The following is a 12,224-nucleotide window of genomic DNA, read 5'->3' as shown; positions in this document are numbered from 1 at the left end:
GATCAAGGATTGAAAGTCAAAATGCATTGTTTCTGCCCAGTTTCGAACTGGGGACCTTTCGCGTGTGAGGCGAACGTGATAACCACTACACTACAGAAACTAGATGAAAGACGTTACTGGGCTCACGACAAGCAATCGAGATCAAGAACTGAAAGTCAATAGCTTTGTCAGCAAAGCATAATGGCGTGTTTCTGCCCAGTTTTGAACTGGGGACCTTTCGCGTGTTAGGCGAACGTGATAACCACTACACTACAGAAACTCCGTGCTAAGCTCAAACTGTTCAAACACACCGAAATGAAATTGAAAAAAAATGATCCAGCCAAACTCAACAGGTCTTCCTCTATGTCTGAACACAGGACAAAGTGCACTTTTCAACCAAGGAACCTTTCATTTGTCAGACTACTGAAAAAAAGAAAAAACATGGAAACAAAACCATTTTGCAAAAAAAAAATCTCATGCCTTTGTCCAAAAGCCAAAAAGAAAGAGAAAAAGCAAGTAGATGCCTGCTTTCGCACCTTGATCCTATCAGGTGTTACTTGAACTAGAAAAACGTATACAATGTCAAAAACACACACTCTTGACAAAAGCAGACGCATGTAGAAATCATCAAAGGGGTAAAAATGATGCTGATTACATCAACAATATACACTTGTGATCAAAATAAAGAGAAACCGCATGCTTCTGCCCGGGATCGAACCGGAGACCTTTCGCGTGTAAAGCGAACGTGATAACCACTACACTACAGAAACTAGATAACAGACGTTACTGGGCTCACGACAAGCAATCGAGATCAAGAACTGAAAGTCAATAGCTTTGTCAGCAAAGCATTATGGCATGTTTCTGCCCAGTTTTGAACTGGGGACCTTTCGCGTGTTAGGCGAATGTGATAACCACTACACTACAGAAACGGAACGAAAAAGGTTACTGTGGTCATGGCAAGGAATAAAGATCAAGGATTGAAAGTCAAAATGCATTGTTTCTGCCCAGTTTCGAACTGGGGACCTTTCGCGTGTGAGGCGAACGTGATAACCACTACACTACAGAAACTAGATGAAAGACGTTACTGGGCTCACGACAAGCAATCGAGATCAAGAACTGAAAGTCAATAGCTTTGTCAGCAAAGCATAATGGCGTGTTTCTGCCCAGTTTTGAACTGGGGACCTTTCGCGTGTTAGGCGAACGTGATAACCACTACACTACAGAAACTCCGTGCTAAGCTCAAACTGTTCAAACACACCGAAATGAAATTGAAAAAAAATGATCCAGCCAAACTCAACAGGTCTTCCTCTATGTCTGAACACAGGACAAAGTGCACTTTTCAACCAAGGAACCTTTCATTTGTCAGACTACTGAAAAAAAGAAAAAACATGGAAACAAAACCATTTTGCAAAAAAAAAATCTCATGCCTTTGTCCAAAAGCCAAAAAGAAAGAGAAAAAGCAAGTAGATGCCTGCTTTCGCACCTTGATCCTATCAGGTGTTACTTGAACTAGAAAAACGTATACAATGTCAAAAACACACACTCTTGACAAAAGCAGACGCATGTAGAAATCATCAAAGGGGTAAAAATGATGCTGATTACATCAACAATATACACTTGTGATCAAAATAAAGAGAAACCGCATGCTTCTGCCCGGGATCGAACCGGAGACCTTTCGCGTGTAAAGCGAACGTGATAACCACTACACTACAGAAACTAGATAACAGACGCTACTGGGCTCACGACAAGCAATCGAGATCAAGAACTGAAAGTCAATAGCTTTGTCAGCAAAGCATTATGGCATGTTTCTGCCCAGTTTTGAACTGGGGACCTTTCGCGTGTTAGGCGAATGTGATAACCACTACACTACAGAAACGGAACGAAAAAGGTTACTGTGGTCATGGCAAGGAATAAAGATCAAGGATTGAAAGTCAAAATGCATTGTTTCTGCCCAGTTTCGAACTGGGGACCTTTCGCGTGTGAGGCGAACGTGATAACCACTACACTACAGAAACTAGATGAAAGACGTTACTGGGCTCACGACAAGCAATCGAGATCAAGAACTGAAAGTCAATAGCTTTGTCAGCAAAGCATAATGGCGTGTTTCTGCCCAGTTTTGAACTGGGGACCTTTCGCGTGTTAGGCGAACGTGATAACCACTACACTACAGAAACTCCGTGCTAAGCTCAAACTGTTCAAACACACCGAAATGAAATTGAAAAAAAATGATCCAGCCAAACTCAACAGGTCTTCCCCTATGTCTGAACACAGGACAAGGTGCACTTTTCAACCAAGGAACCTTTCATTTGTCAGACTACTGAAAAAAAGAAAAAACATGGAAACAAAACCATTTTGCAAAAAAAAAATCTCATGCCTTTGTCCAAAAGCCAAAAAGAAAGAGAAAAAGCAAGTAGATGCCTGCTTTCGCACCTTGATCCTATCAGGTGTTACTTGAACTAGAAAAACGTATACAATGTCAAAAACACACACTCTTGACAAAAGCAGACGCATGTAGAAATCATCAAAGGGGTAAAAATGATGCTGATTACATCAACAATATACACTTGTGATCAAAATAAAGAGAAACCGCATGCTTCTGCCCGGGATCGAACCGGAGACCTTTCGCGTGTAAAGCGAACGTGATAACCACTACACTACAGAAACTAGATAACAGACGTTACTGGGCTCACGACAAGCAATCGAGATCAAGAACTGAAAGTCAATAGCTTTGTCAGCAAAGCATTATGGCATGTTTCTGCCCAGTTTTGAACTGGGGACCTTTCGCGTGTTAGGCGAATGTGATAACCACTACACTACAGAAACGGAACGAAAAAGGTTACTGTGGTCATGGCAAGGAATAAAGATCAAGGATTGAAAGTCAAAATGCATTGTTTCTGCCCAGTTTCGAACTGGGGACCTTTCGCGTGTGAGGCGAACGTGATAACCACTACACTACAGAAACTAGATGAAAGACGTTACTGGGCTCACGACAAGCAATCGAGATCAAGAACTGAAAGTCAATAGCTTTGTCAGCAAAGCATAATGGCGTGTTTCTGCCCAGTTTTGAACTGGGGACCTTTCGCGTGTTAGGCGAACGTGATAACCACTACACTACAGAAACTCCGTGCTAAGCTCAAACTGTTCAAACACACCGAAATGAAATTGAAAAAAAATGATCCAGCCAAACTCAACAGGTCTTCCTCTATGTCTGAACACAGGACAAAGTGCACTTTTCAACCAAGGAACCTTTCATTTGTCAGACTACTGAAAAAAAGAAAAAACATGGAAACAAAACCATTTTGCAAAAAAAAAATCTCATGCCTTTGTCCAAAAGCCAAAAAGAAAGAGAAAAAGCAAGTAGATGCCTGCTTTCGCACCTTGATCCTATCAGGTGTTACTTGAACTAGAAAAACGTATACAATGTCAAAAACACACACTCTTGACAAAAGCAGACGCATGTAGAAATCATCAAAGGGGTAAAAATGATGCTGATTACATCAACAATATACACTTGTGATCAAAATAAAGAGAAACCGCATGCTTCTGCCCGGGATCGAACCGGAGACCTTTCGCGTGTAAAGCGAACGTGATAACCACTACACTACAGAAACTAGATAACAGACGTTACTGGGCTCACGACAAGCAATCGAGATCAAGAACTGAAAGTCAATAGCTTTGTCAGCAAAGCATTATGGCATGTTTCTGCCCAGTTTTGAACTGGGGACCTTTCGCGTGTTAGGCGAATGTGATAACCACTACACTACAGAAACGGAACGAAAAAGGTTACTGTGGTCATGGCAAGGAATAAAGATCAAGGATTGAAAGTCAAAATGCATTGTTTCTGCCCAGTTTCGAACTGGGGACCTTTCGCGTGTGAGGCGAACGTGATAACCACTACACTACAGAAACTAGATGAAAGACGTTACTGGGCTCACGACAAGCAATCGAGATCAAGAACTGAAAGTCAATAGCTTTGTCAGCAAAGCATAATGGCGTGTTTCTGCCCAGTTTTGAACTGGGGACCTTTCGCGTGTTAGGCGAACGTGATAACCACTACACTACAGAAACTCCGTGCTAAGCTCAAACTGTTCAAACACACCGAAATGAAATTGAAAAAAAATGATCCAGCCAAACTCAACAGGTCTTCCTCTATGTCTGAACACAGGACAAAGTGCACTTTTCAACCAAGGAACCTTTCATTTGTCAGACTACTGAAAAAAAGAAAAAACATGGAAACAAAACCATTTTGCAAAAAAAAAATCTCATGCCTTTGTCCAAAAGCCAAAAAGAAAGAGAAAAAGCAAGTAGATGCCTGCTTTCGCACCTTGATCCTATCAGGTGTTACTTGAACTAGAAAAACGTATACAATGTCAAAAACACACACTCTTGACAAAAGCAGACGCATGTAGAAATCATCAAAGGGGTAAAAATGATGCTGATTACATCAACAATATACACTTGTGATCAAAATAAAGAGAAACCGCATGCTTCTGCCCGGGATCGAACCGGAGACCTTTCGCGTGTAAAGCGAACGTGATAACCACTACACTACAGAAACTAGATAACAGACGTTACTGGGCTCACGACAAGCAATCGAGATCAAGAACTGAAAGTCAATAGCTTTGTCAGCAAAGCATTATGGCATGTTTCTGCCCAGTTTTGAACTGGGGACCTTTCGCGTGTTAGGCGAATGTGATAACCACTACACTACAGAAACGGAACGAAAAAGGTTACTGTGGTCATGGCAAGGAATAAAGATCAAGGATTGAAAGTCAAAATGCATTGTTTCTGCCCAGTTTCGAACTGGGGACCTTTCGCGTGTGAGGCGAACGTGATAACCACTACACTACAGAAACTAGATGAAAGACGTTACTGGGCTCACGACAAGCAATCGAGATCAAGAACTGAAAGTCAATAGCTTTGTCAGCAAAGCATAATGGCGTGTTTCTGCCCAGTTTTGAACTGTGGACCTTTCGCGTGTTAGGCGAACGTGATAACCACTACACTACAGAAACTCCGTGCTAAGCTCAAACTGTTCAAACACACCGAAATGAAATTGAAAAAAAATGATCCAGCCAAACTCAACAGGTCTTCCTCTATGTCTGAACACAGGACAAAGTGCACTTTTCAACCAAGGAACCTTTCATTTGTCAGACTACTGAAAAAAAGAAAAAACATGGAAACAAAACCATTTTGCAAAAAAAAAATCTCATGCCTTTGTCCAAAAGCCAAAAAGAAAGAGAAAAAGCAAGTAGATGCCTGCTTTCGCACCTTGATCCTATCAGGTGTTACTTGAACTAGAAAAACGTATACAATGTCAAAAACACACACTCTTGACAAAAGCAGACGCATGTAGAAATCATCAAAGGGGTAAAAATGATGCTGATTACATCAACAATATACACTTGTGATCAAAATAAAGAGAAACCGCATGCTTCTGCCCGGGATCGAACCGGAGACCTTTCGCGTGTAAAGCGAACGTGATAACCACTACACTACAGAAACTAGATAACAGACGCTACTGGGCTCACGACAAGCAATCGAGATCAAGAACTGAAAGTCAATAGCTTTGTCAGCAAAGCATTATGGCATGTTTCTGCCCAGTTTTGAACTGGGGACCTTTCGCGTGTTAGGCGAATGTGATAACCACTACACTACAGAAACGGAACGAAAAAGGTTACTGTGGTCATGGCAAGGAATAAAGATCAAGGATTGAAAGTCAAAATGCATTGTTTCTGCCCAGTTTCGAACTGGGGACCTTTCGCGTGTGAGGCGAACGTGATAACCACTACACTACAGAAACTAGATGAAAGACGTTACTGGGCTCACGACAAGCAATCGAGATCAAGAACTGAAAGTCAATAGCTTTGTCAGCAAAGCATAATGGCGTGTTTCTGCCCAGTTTTGAACTGGGGACCTTTCGCGTGTTAGGCGAACGTGATAACCACTACACTACAGAAACTCCGTGCTAAGCTCAAACTGTTCAAACACACCGAAATGAAATTGAAAAAAAATGATCCAGCCAAACTCAACAGGTCTTCCTCTATGTCTGAACACAGGACAAAGTGCACTTTTCAACCAAGGAACCTTTCATTTGTCAGACTACTGAAAAAAAGAAAAAACATGGAAACAAAACCATTTTGCAAAAAAAAAATCTCATGCCTTTGTCCAAAAGCCAAAAAGAAAGAGAAAAAGCAAGTAGATGCCTGCTTTCGCACCTTGATCCTATCAGGTGTTACTTGAACTAGAAAAACGTATACAATGTCAAAAACACACACTCTTGACAAAAGCAGACGCATGTAGAAATCATCAAAGGGGTAAAAATGATGCTGATTACATCAACAATATACACTTGTGATCAAAATAAAGAGAAACCGCATGCTTCTGCCCGGGATCGAACCGGAGACCTTTCGCGTGTAAAGCGAACGTGATAACCACTACACTACAGAAACTAGATAACAGACGTTACTGGGCTCACGACAAGCAATCGAGATCAAGAACTGAAAGTCAATAGCTTTGTCAGCAAAGCATTATGGCATGTTTCTGCCCAGTTTTGAACTGGGGACCTTTCGCGTGTTAGGCGAATGTGATAACCACTACACTACAGAAACGGAACGAAAAAGGTTACTGTGGTCATGGCAAGGAATAAAGATCAAGGATTGAAAGTCAAAATGCATTGTTTCTGCCCAGTTTCGAACTGGGGACCTTTCGCGTGTGAGGCGAACGTGATAACCACTACACTACAGAAACTAGATGAAAGACGTTACTGGGCTCACGACAAGCAATCGAGATCAAGAACTGAAAGTCAATAGCTTTGTCAGCAAAGCATAATGGCGTGTTTCTGCCCAGTTTTGAACTGGGGACCTTTCGCGTGTTAGGCGAACGTGATAACCACTACACTACAGAAACTCCGTGCTAAGCTCAAACTGTTCAAACACACCGAAATGAAATTGAAAAAAAATGATCCAGCCAAACTCAACAGGTCTTCCTCTATGTCTGAACACAGGACAAAGTGCACTTTTCAACCAAGGAACCTTTCATTTGTCAGACTACTGAAAAAAAGAAAAAACATGGAAACAAAACCATTTTGCAAAAAAAAAATCTCATGCCTTTGTCCAAAAGCCAAAAAGAAAGAGAAAAAGCAAGTAGATGCCTGCTTTCGCACCTTGATCCTATCAGGTGTTACTTGAACTAGAAAAACGTATACAATGTCAAAAACACACACTCTTGACAAAAGCAGACGCATGTAGAAATCATCAAAGGGGTAAAAATGATGCTGATTACATCAACAATATACACTTGTGATCAAAATAAAGAGAAACCGCATGCTTCTGCCCGGGATCGAACCGGAGACCTTTCGCGTGTAAAGCGAACGTGATAACCACTACACTACAGAAACTAGATAACAGACGTTACTGGGCTCACGACAAGCAATCGAGATCAAGAACTGAAAGTCAATAGCTTTGTCAGCAAAGCATTATGGCATGTTTCTGCCCAGTTTTGAACTGGGGACCTTTCGCGTGTTAGGCGAATGTGATAACCACTACACTACAGAAACGGAACGAAAAAGGTTACTGTGGTCATGGCAAGGAATAAAGATCAAGGATTGAAAGTCAAAATGCATTGTTTCTGCCCAGTTTCGAACTGGGGACCTTTCGCGTGTGAGGCGAACGTGATAACCACTACACTACAGAAACTAGATGAAAGACGTTACTGGGCTCACGACAAGCAATCGAGATCAAGAACTGAAAGTCAATAGCTTTGTCAGCAAAGCATAATGGCGTGTTTCTGCCCAGTTTTGAACTGGGGACCTTTCGCGTGTTAGGCGAACGTGATAACCACTACACTACAGAAACTCCGTGCTAAGCTCAAACTGTTCAAACACACCGAAATGAAATTGAAAAAAAATGATCCAGCCAAACTCAACAGGTCTTCCTCTATGTCTGAACACAGGACAAAGTGCACTTTTCAACCAAGGAACCTTTCATTTGTCAGACTACTGAAAAAAAGAAAAAACATGGAAACAAAACCATTTTGCAAAAAAAAAATCTCATGCCTTTGTCCAAAAGCCAAAAAGAAAGAGAAAAAGCAAGTAGATGCCTGCTTTCGCACCTTGATCCTATCAGGTGTTACTTGAACTAGAAAAACGTATACAATGTCAAAAACACACACTCTTGACAAAAGCAGACGCATGTAGAAATCATCAAAGGGGTAAAAATGATGCTGATTACATCAACAATATACACTTGTGATCAAAATAAAGAGAAACCGCATGCTTCTGCCCGGGATCGAACCGGAGACCTTTCGCGTGTAAAGCGAACGTGATAACCACTACACTACAGAAACTAGATAACAGACGTTACTGGGCTCACGACAAGCAATCGAGATCAAGAACTGAAAGTCAATAGCTTTGTCAGCAAAGCATTATGGCATGTTTCTGCCCAGTTTTGAACTGGGGACCTTTCGCGTGTTAGGCGAATGTGATAACCACTACACTACAGAAACGGAACGAAAAAGGTTACTGTGGTCATGGCAAGGAATAAAGATCAAGGATTGAAAGTCAAAATGCATTGTTTCTGCCCAGTTTCGAACTGGGGACCTTTCGCGTGTGAGGCGAACGTGATAACCACTACACTACAGAAACTAGATGAAAGACGTTACTGGGCTCACGACAAGCAATCGAGATCAAGAACTGAAAGTCAATAGCTTTGTCAGCAAAGCATAATGGCGTGTTTCTGCCCAGTTTTGAACTGGGGACCTTTCGCGTGTTAGGCGAACGTGATAACCACTACACTACAGAAACTCCGTGCTAAGCTCAAACTGTTCAAACACACCGAAATGAAATTGAAAAAAAATGATCCAGCCAAACTCAACAGGTCTTCCTCTATGTCTGAACACAGGACAAAGTGCACTTTTCAACCAAGGAACCTTTCATTTGTCAGACTACTGAAAAAAAGAAAAAACATGGAAACAAAACCATTTTGCAAAAAAAAAATCTCATGCCTTTGTCCAAAAGCCAAAAAGAAAGAGAAAAAGCAAGTAGATGCCTGCTTTCGCACCTTGATCCTATCAGGTGTTACTTGAACTAGAAAAACGTATACAATGTCAAAAACACACACTCTTGACAAAAGCAGACGCATGTAGAAATCATCAAAGGGGTAAAAATGATGCTGATTACATCAACAATATACACTTGTGATCAAAATAAAGAGAAACCGCATGCTTCTGCCCGGGATCGAACCGGAGACCTTTCGCGTGTAAAGCGAACGTGATAACCACTACACTACAGAAACTAGATAACAGACGTTACTGGGCTCACGACAAGCAATCGAGATCAAGAACTGAAAGTCAATAGCTTTGTCAGCAACGCATTATGGCATGTTTCTGCCCAGTTTTGAACTGGGGACCTTTCGCGTGTTAGGCGAATGTGATAACCACTACACTACAGAAACGGAACGAAAAAGGTTACTGTGGTCATGGCAAGGAATAAAGATCAAGGATTGAAAGTCAAAATGCATTGTTTCTGCCCAGTTTCGAACTGGGGACCTTTCGCGTGTGAGGCGAACGTGATAACCACTACACTACAGAAACTAGATGAAAGACGTTACTGGGCTCACGACAAGCAATCGAGATCAAGAACTGAAAGTCAATAGCTTTGTCAGCAAAGCATAATGGCGTGTTTCTGCCCAGTTTTGAACTGGGGACCTTTCGCGTGTTAGGCGAACGTGATAACCACTACACTACAGAAACTCCGTGCTAAGCTCAAACTGTTCAAACACACCGAAATGAAATTGAAAAAAAATGATCCAGCCAAACTCAACAGGTCTTCCTCTATGTCTGAACACAGGACAAAGTGCACTTTTCAACCAAGGAACCTTTCATTTGTCAGACTACTGAAAAAAAGAAAAAACATGGAAACAAAACCATTTTGCAAAAAAAAAATCTCATGCCTTTGTCCAAAAGCCAAAAAGAAAGAGAAAAAGCAAGTAGATGCCTGCTTTCGCACCTTGATCCTATCAGGTGTTACTTGAACTAGAAAAACGTATACAATGTCAAAAACACACACTCTTGACAAAAGCAGACGCATGTAGAAATCATCAAAGGGGTAAAAATGATGCTGATTACATCAACAATATACACTTGTGATCAAAATAAAGAGAAACCGCATGCTTCTGCCCGGGATCGAACCGGAGACCTTTCGCGTGTAAAGCGAACGTGATAACCACTACACTACAGAAACTAGATAACAGACGTTACTGGGCTCACGACAAGCAATCGAGATCAAGAACTGAAAGTCAATAGCTTTGTCAGCAACGCATTATGGCATGTTTCTGCCCAGTTTTGAACTGGGGACCTTTCGCGTGTTAGGCGAATGTGATAACCACTACACTACAGAAACGGAACGAAAAAGGTTACTGTGGTCATGGCAAGGAATAAAGATCAAGGATTGAAAGTCAAAATGCATTGTTTCTGCCCAGTTTCGAACTGGGGACCTTTCGCGTGTGAGGCGAACGTGATAACCACTACACTACAGAAACTAGATGAAAGACGTTACTGGGCTCACGACAAGCAATCGAGATCAAGAACTGAAAGTCAATAGCTTTGTCAGCAAAGCATAATGGCGTGTTTCTGCCCAGTTTTGAACTGGGGACCTTTCGCGTGTTAGGCGAACGTGATAACCACTACACTACAGAAACTCCGTGCTAAGCTCAAACTGTTCAAACACACCGAAATGAAATTGAAAAAAAATGATCCAGCCAAACTCAACAGGTCTTCCTCTATGTCTGAACACAGGACAAAGTGCACTTTTCAACCAAGGAACCTTTCATTTGTCAGACTACTGAAAAAAAGAAAAAACATGGAAACAAAACCATTTTGCAAAAAAAAAATCTCATGCCTTTGTCCAAAAGCCAAAAAGAAAGAGAAAAAGCAAGTAGATGCCTGCTTTCGCACCTTGATCCTATCAGGTGTTACTTGAACTAGAAAAACGTATACAATGTCAAAAACACACACTCTTGACAAAAGCAGACGCATGTAGAAATCATCAAAGGGGTAAAAATGATGCTGATTACATCAACAATATACACTTGTGATCAAAATAAAGAGAAACCGCATGCTTCTGCCCGGGATCGAACCGGAGACCTTTCGCGTGTAAAGCGAACGTGATAACCACTACACTACAGAAACTAGATAACAGACGTTACTGGGCTCACGACAAGCAATCGAGATCAAGAACTGAAAGTCAATAGCTTTGTCAGCAAAGCATTATGGCATGTTTCTGCCCAGTTTTGAACTGGGGACCTTTCGCGTGTTAGGCGAATGTGATAACCACTACACTACAGAAACGGAACGAAAAAGGTTACTGTGGTCATGGCAAGGAATAAAGATCAAGGATTGAAAGTCAAAATGCATTGTTTCTGCCCAGTTTCGAACTGGGGACCTTTCGCGTGTGAGGCGAACGTGATAACCACTACACTACAGAAACTAGATGAAAGACGTTACTGGGCTCACGACAAGCAATCGAGATCAAGAACTGAAAGTCAATAGCTTTGTCAGCAAAGCATAATGGCGTGTTTCTGCCCAGTTTTGAACTGGGGACCTTTCGCGTGTTAGGCGAACGTGATAACCACTACACTACAGAAACTCCGTGCTAAGCTCAAACTGTTCAAACACACCGAAATGAAATTGAAAAAAAATGATCCAGCCAAACTCAACAGGTCTTCCTCTATGTCTGAACACAGGACAAAGTGCACTTTTCAACCAAGGAACCTTTCATTTGTCAGACTACTGAAAAAAAGAAAAAACATGGAAACAAAACCATTTTGCAAAAAAAAAATCTCATGCCTTTGTCCAAAAGCCAAAAAGAAAGAGAAAAAGCAAGTAGATGCCTGCTTTCGCACCTTGATCCTATCAGGTGTTACTTGAACTAGAAAAACGTATACAATGTCAAAAACACACACTCTTGACAAAAGCAGACGCATGTAGAAATCATCAAAGGGGTAAAAATGATGCTGATTACATCAACAATATACACTTGTGATCAAAATAAAGAGAAACCGCATGCTTCTGCCCGGGATCGAACCGGAGACCTTTCGCGTGTAAAGCGAACGTGATAACCACTACACTACAGAAACTAGATAACAGACGTTACTGGGCTCACGACAAGCAATCGAGATCAAGAACTGAAAGTCAATAGCTTTGTCAGCAAAGCATTATGGCATGTTTCTGCCCAGTTTTGAACTGGG

The sequence above is a fragment of the Ranitomeya imitator genome, unplaced genomic scaffold, assembly GCF_032444005.1.
Source record: "Ranitomeya imitator isolate aRanImi1 unplaced genomic scaffold, aRanImi1.pri SCAFFOLD_909, whole genome shotgun sequence".
Classification (NCBI taxonomy): Eukaryota; Metazoa; Chordata; class Amphibia; order Anura; family Dendrobatidae; genus Ranitomeya; species Ranitomeya imitator.
Note: the sequence above shows the minus strand (reverse complement) of the source record.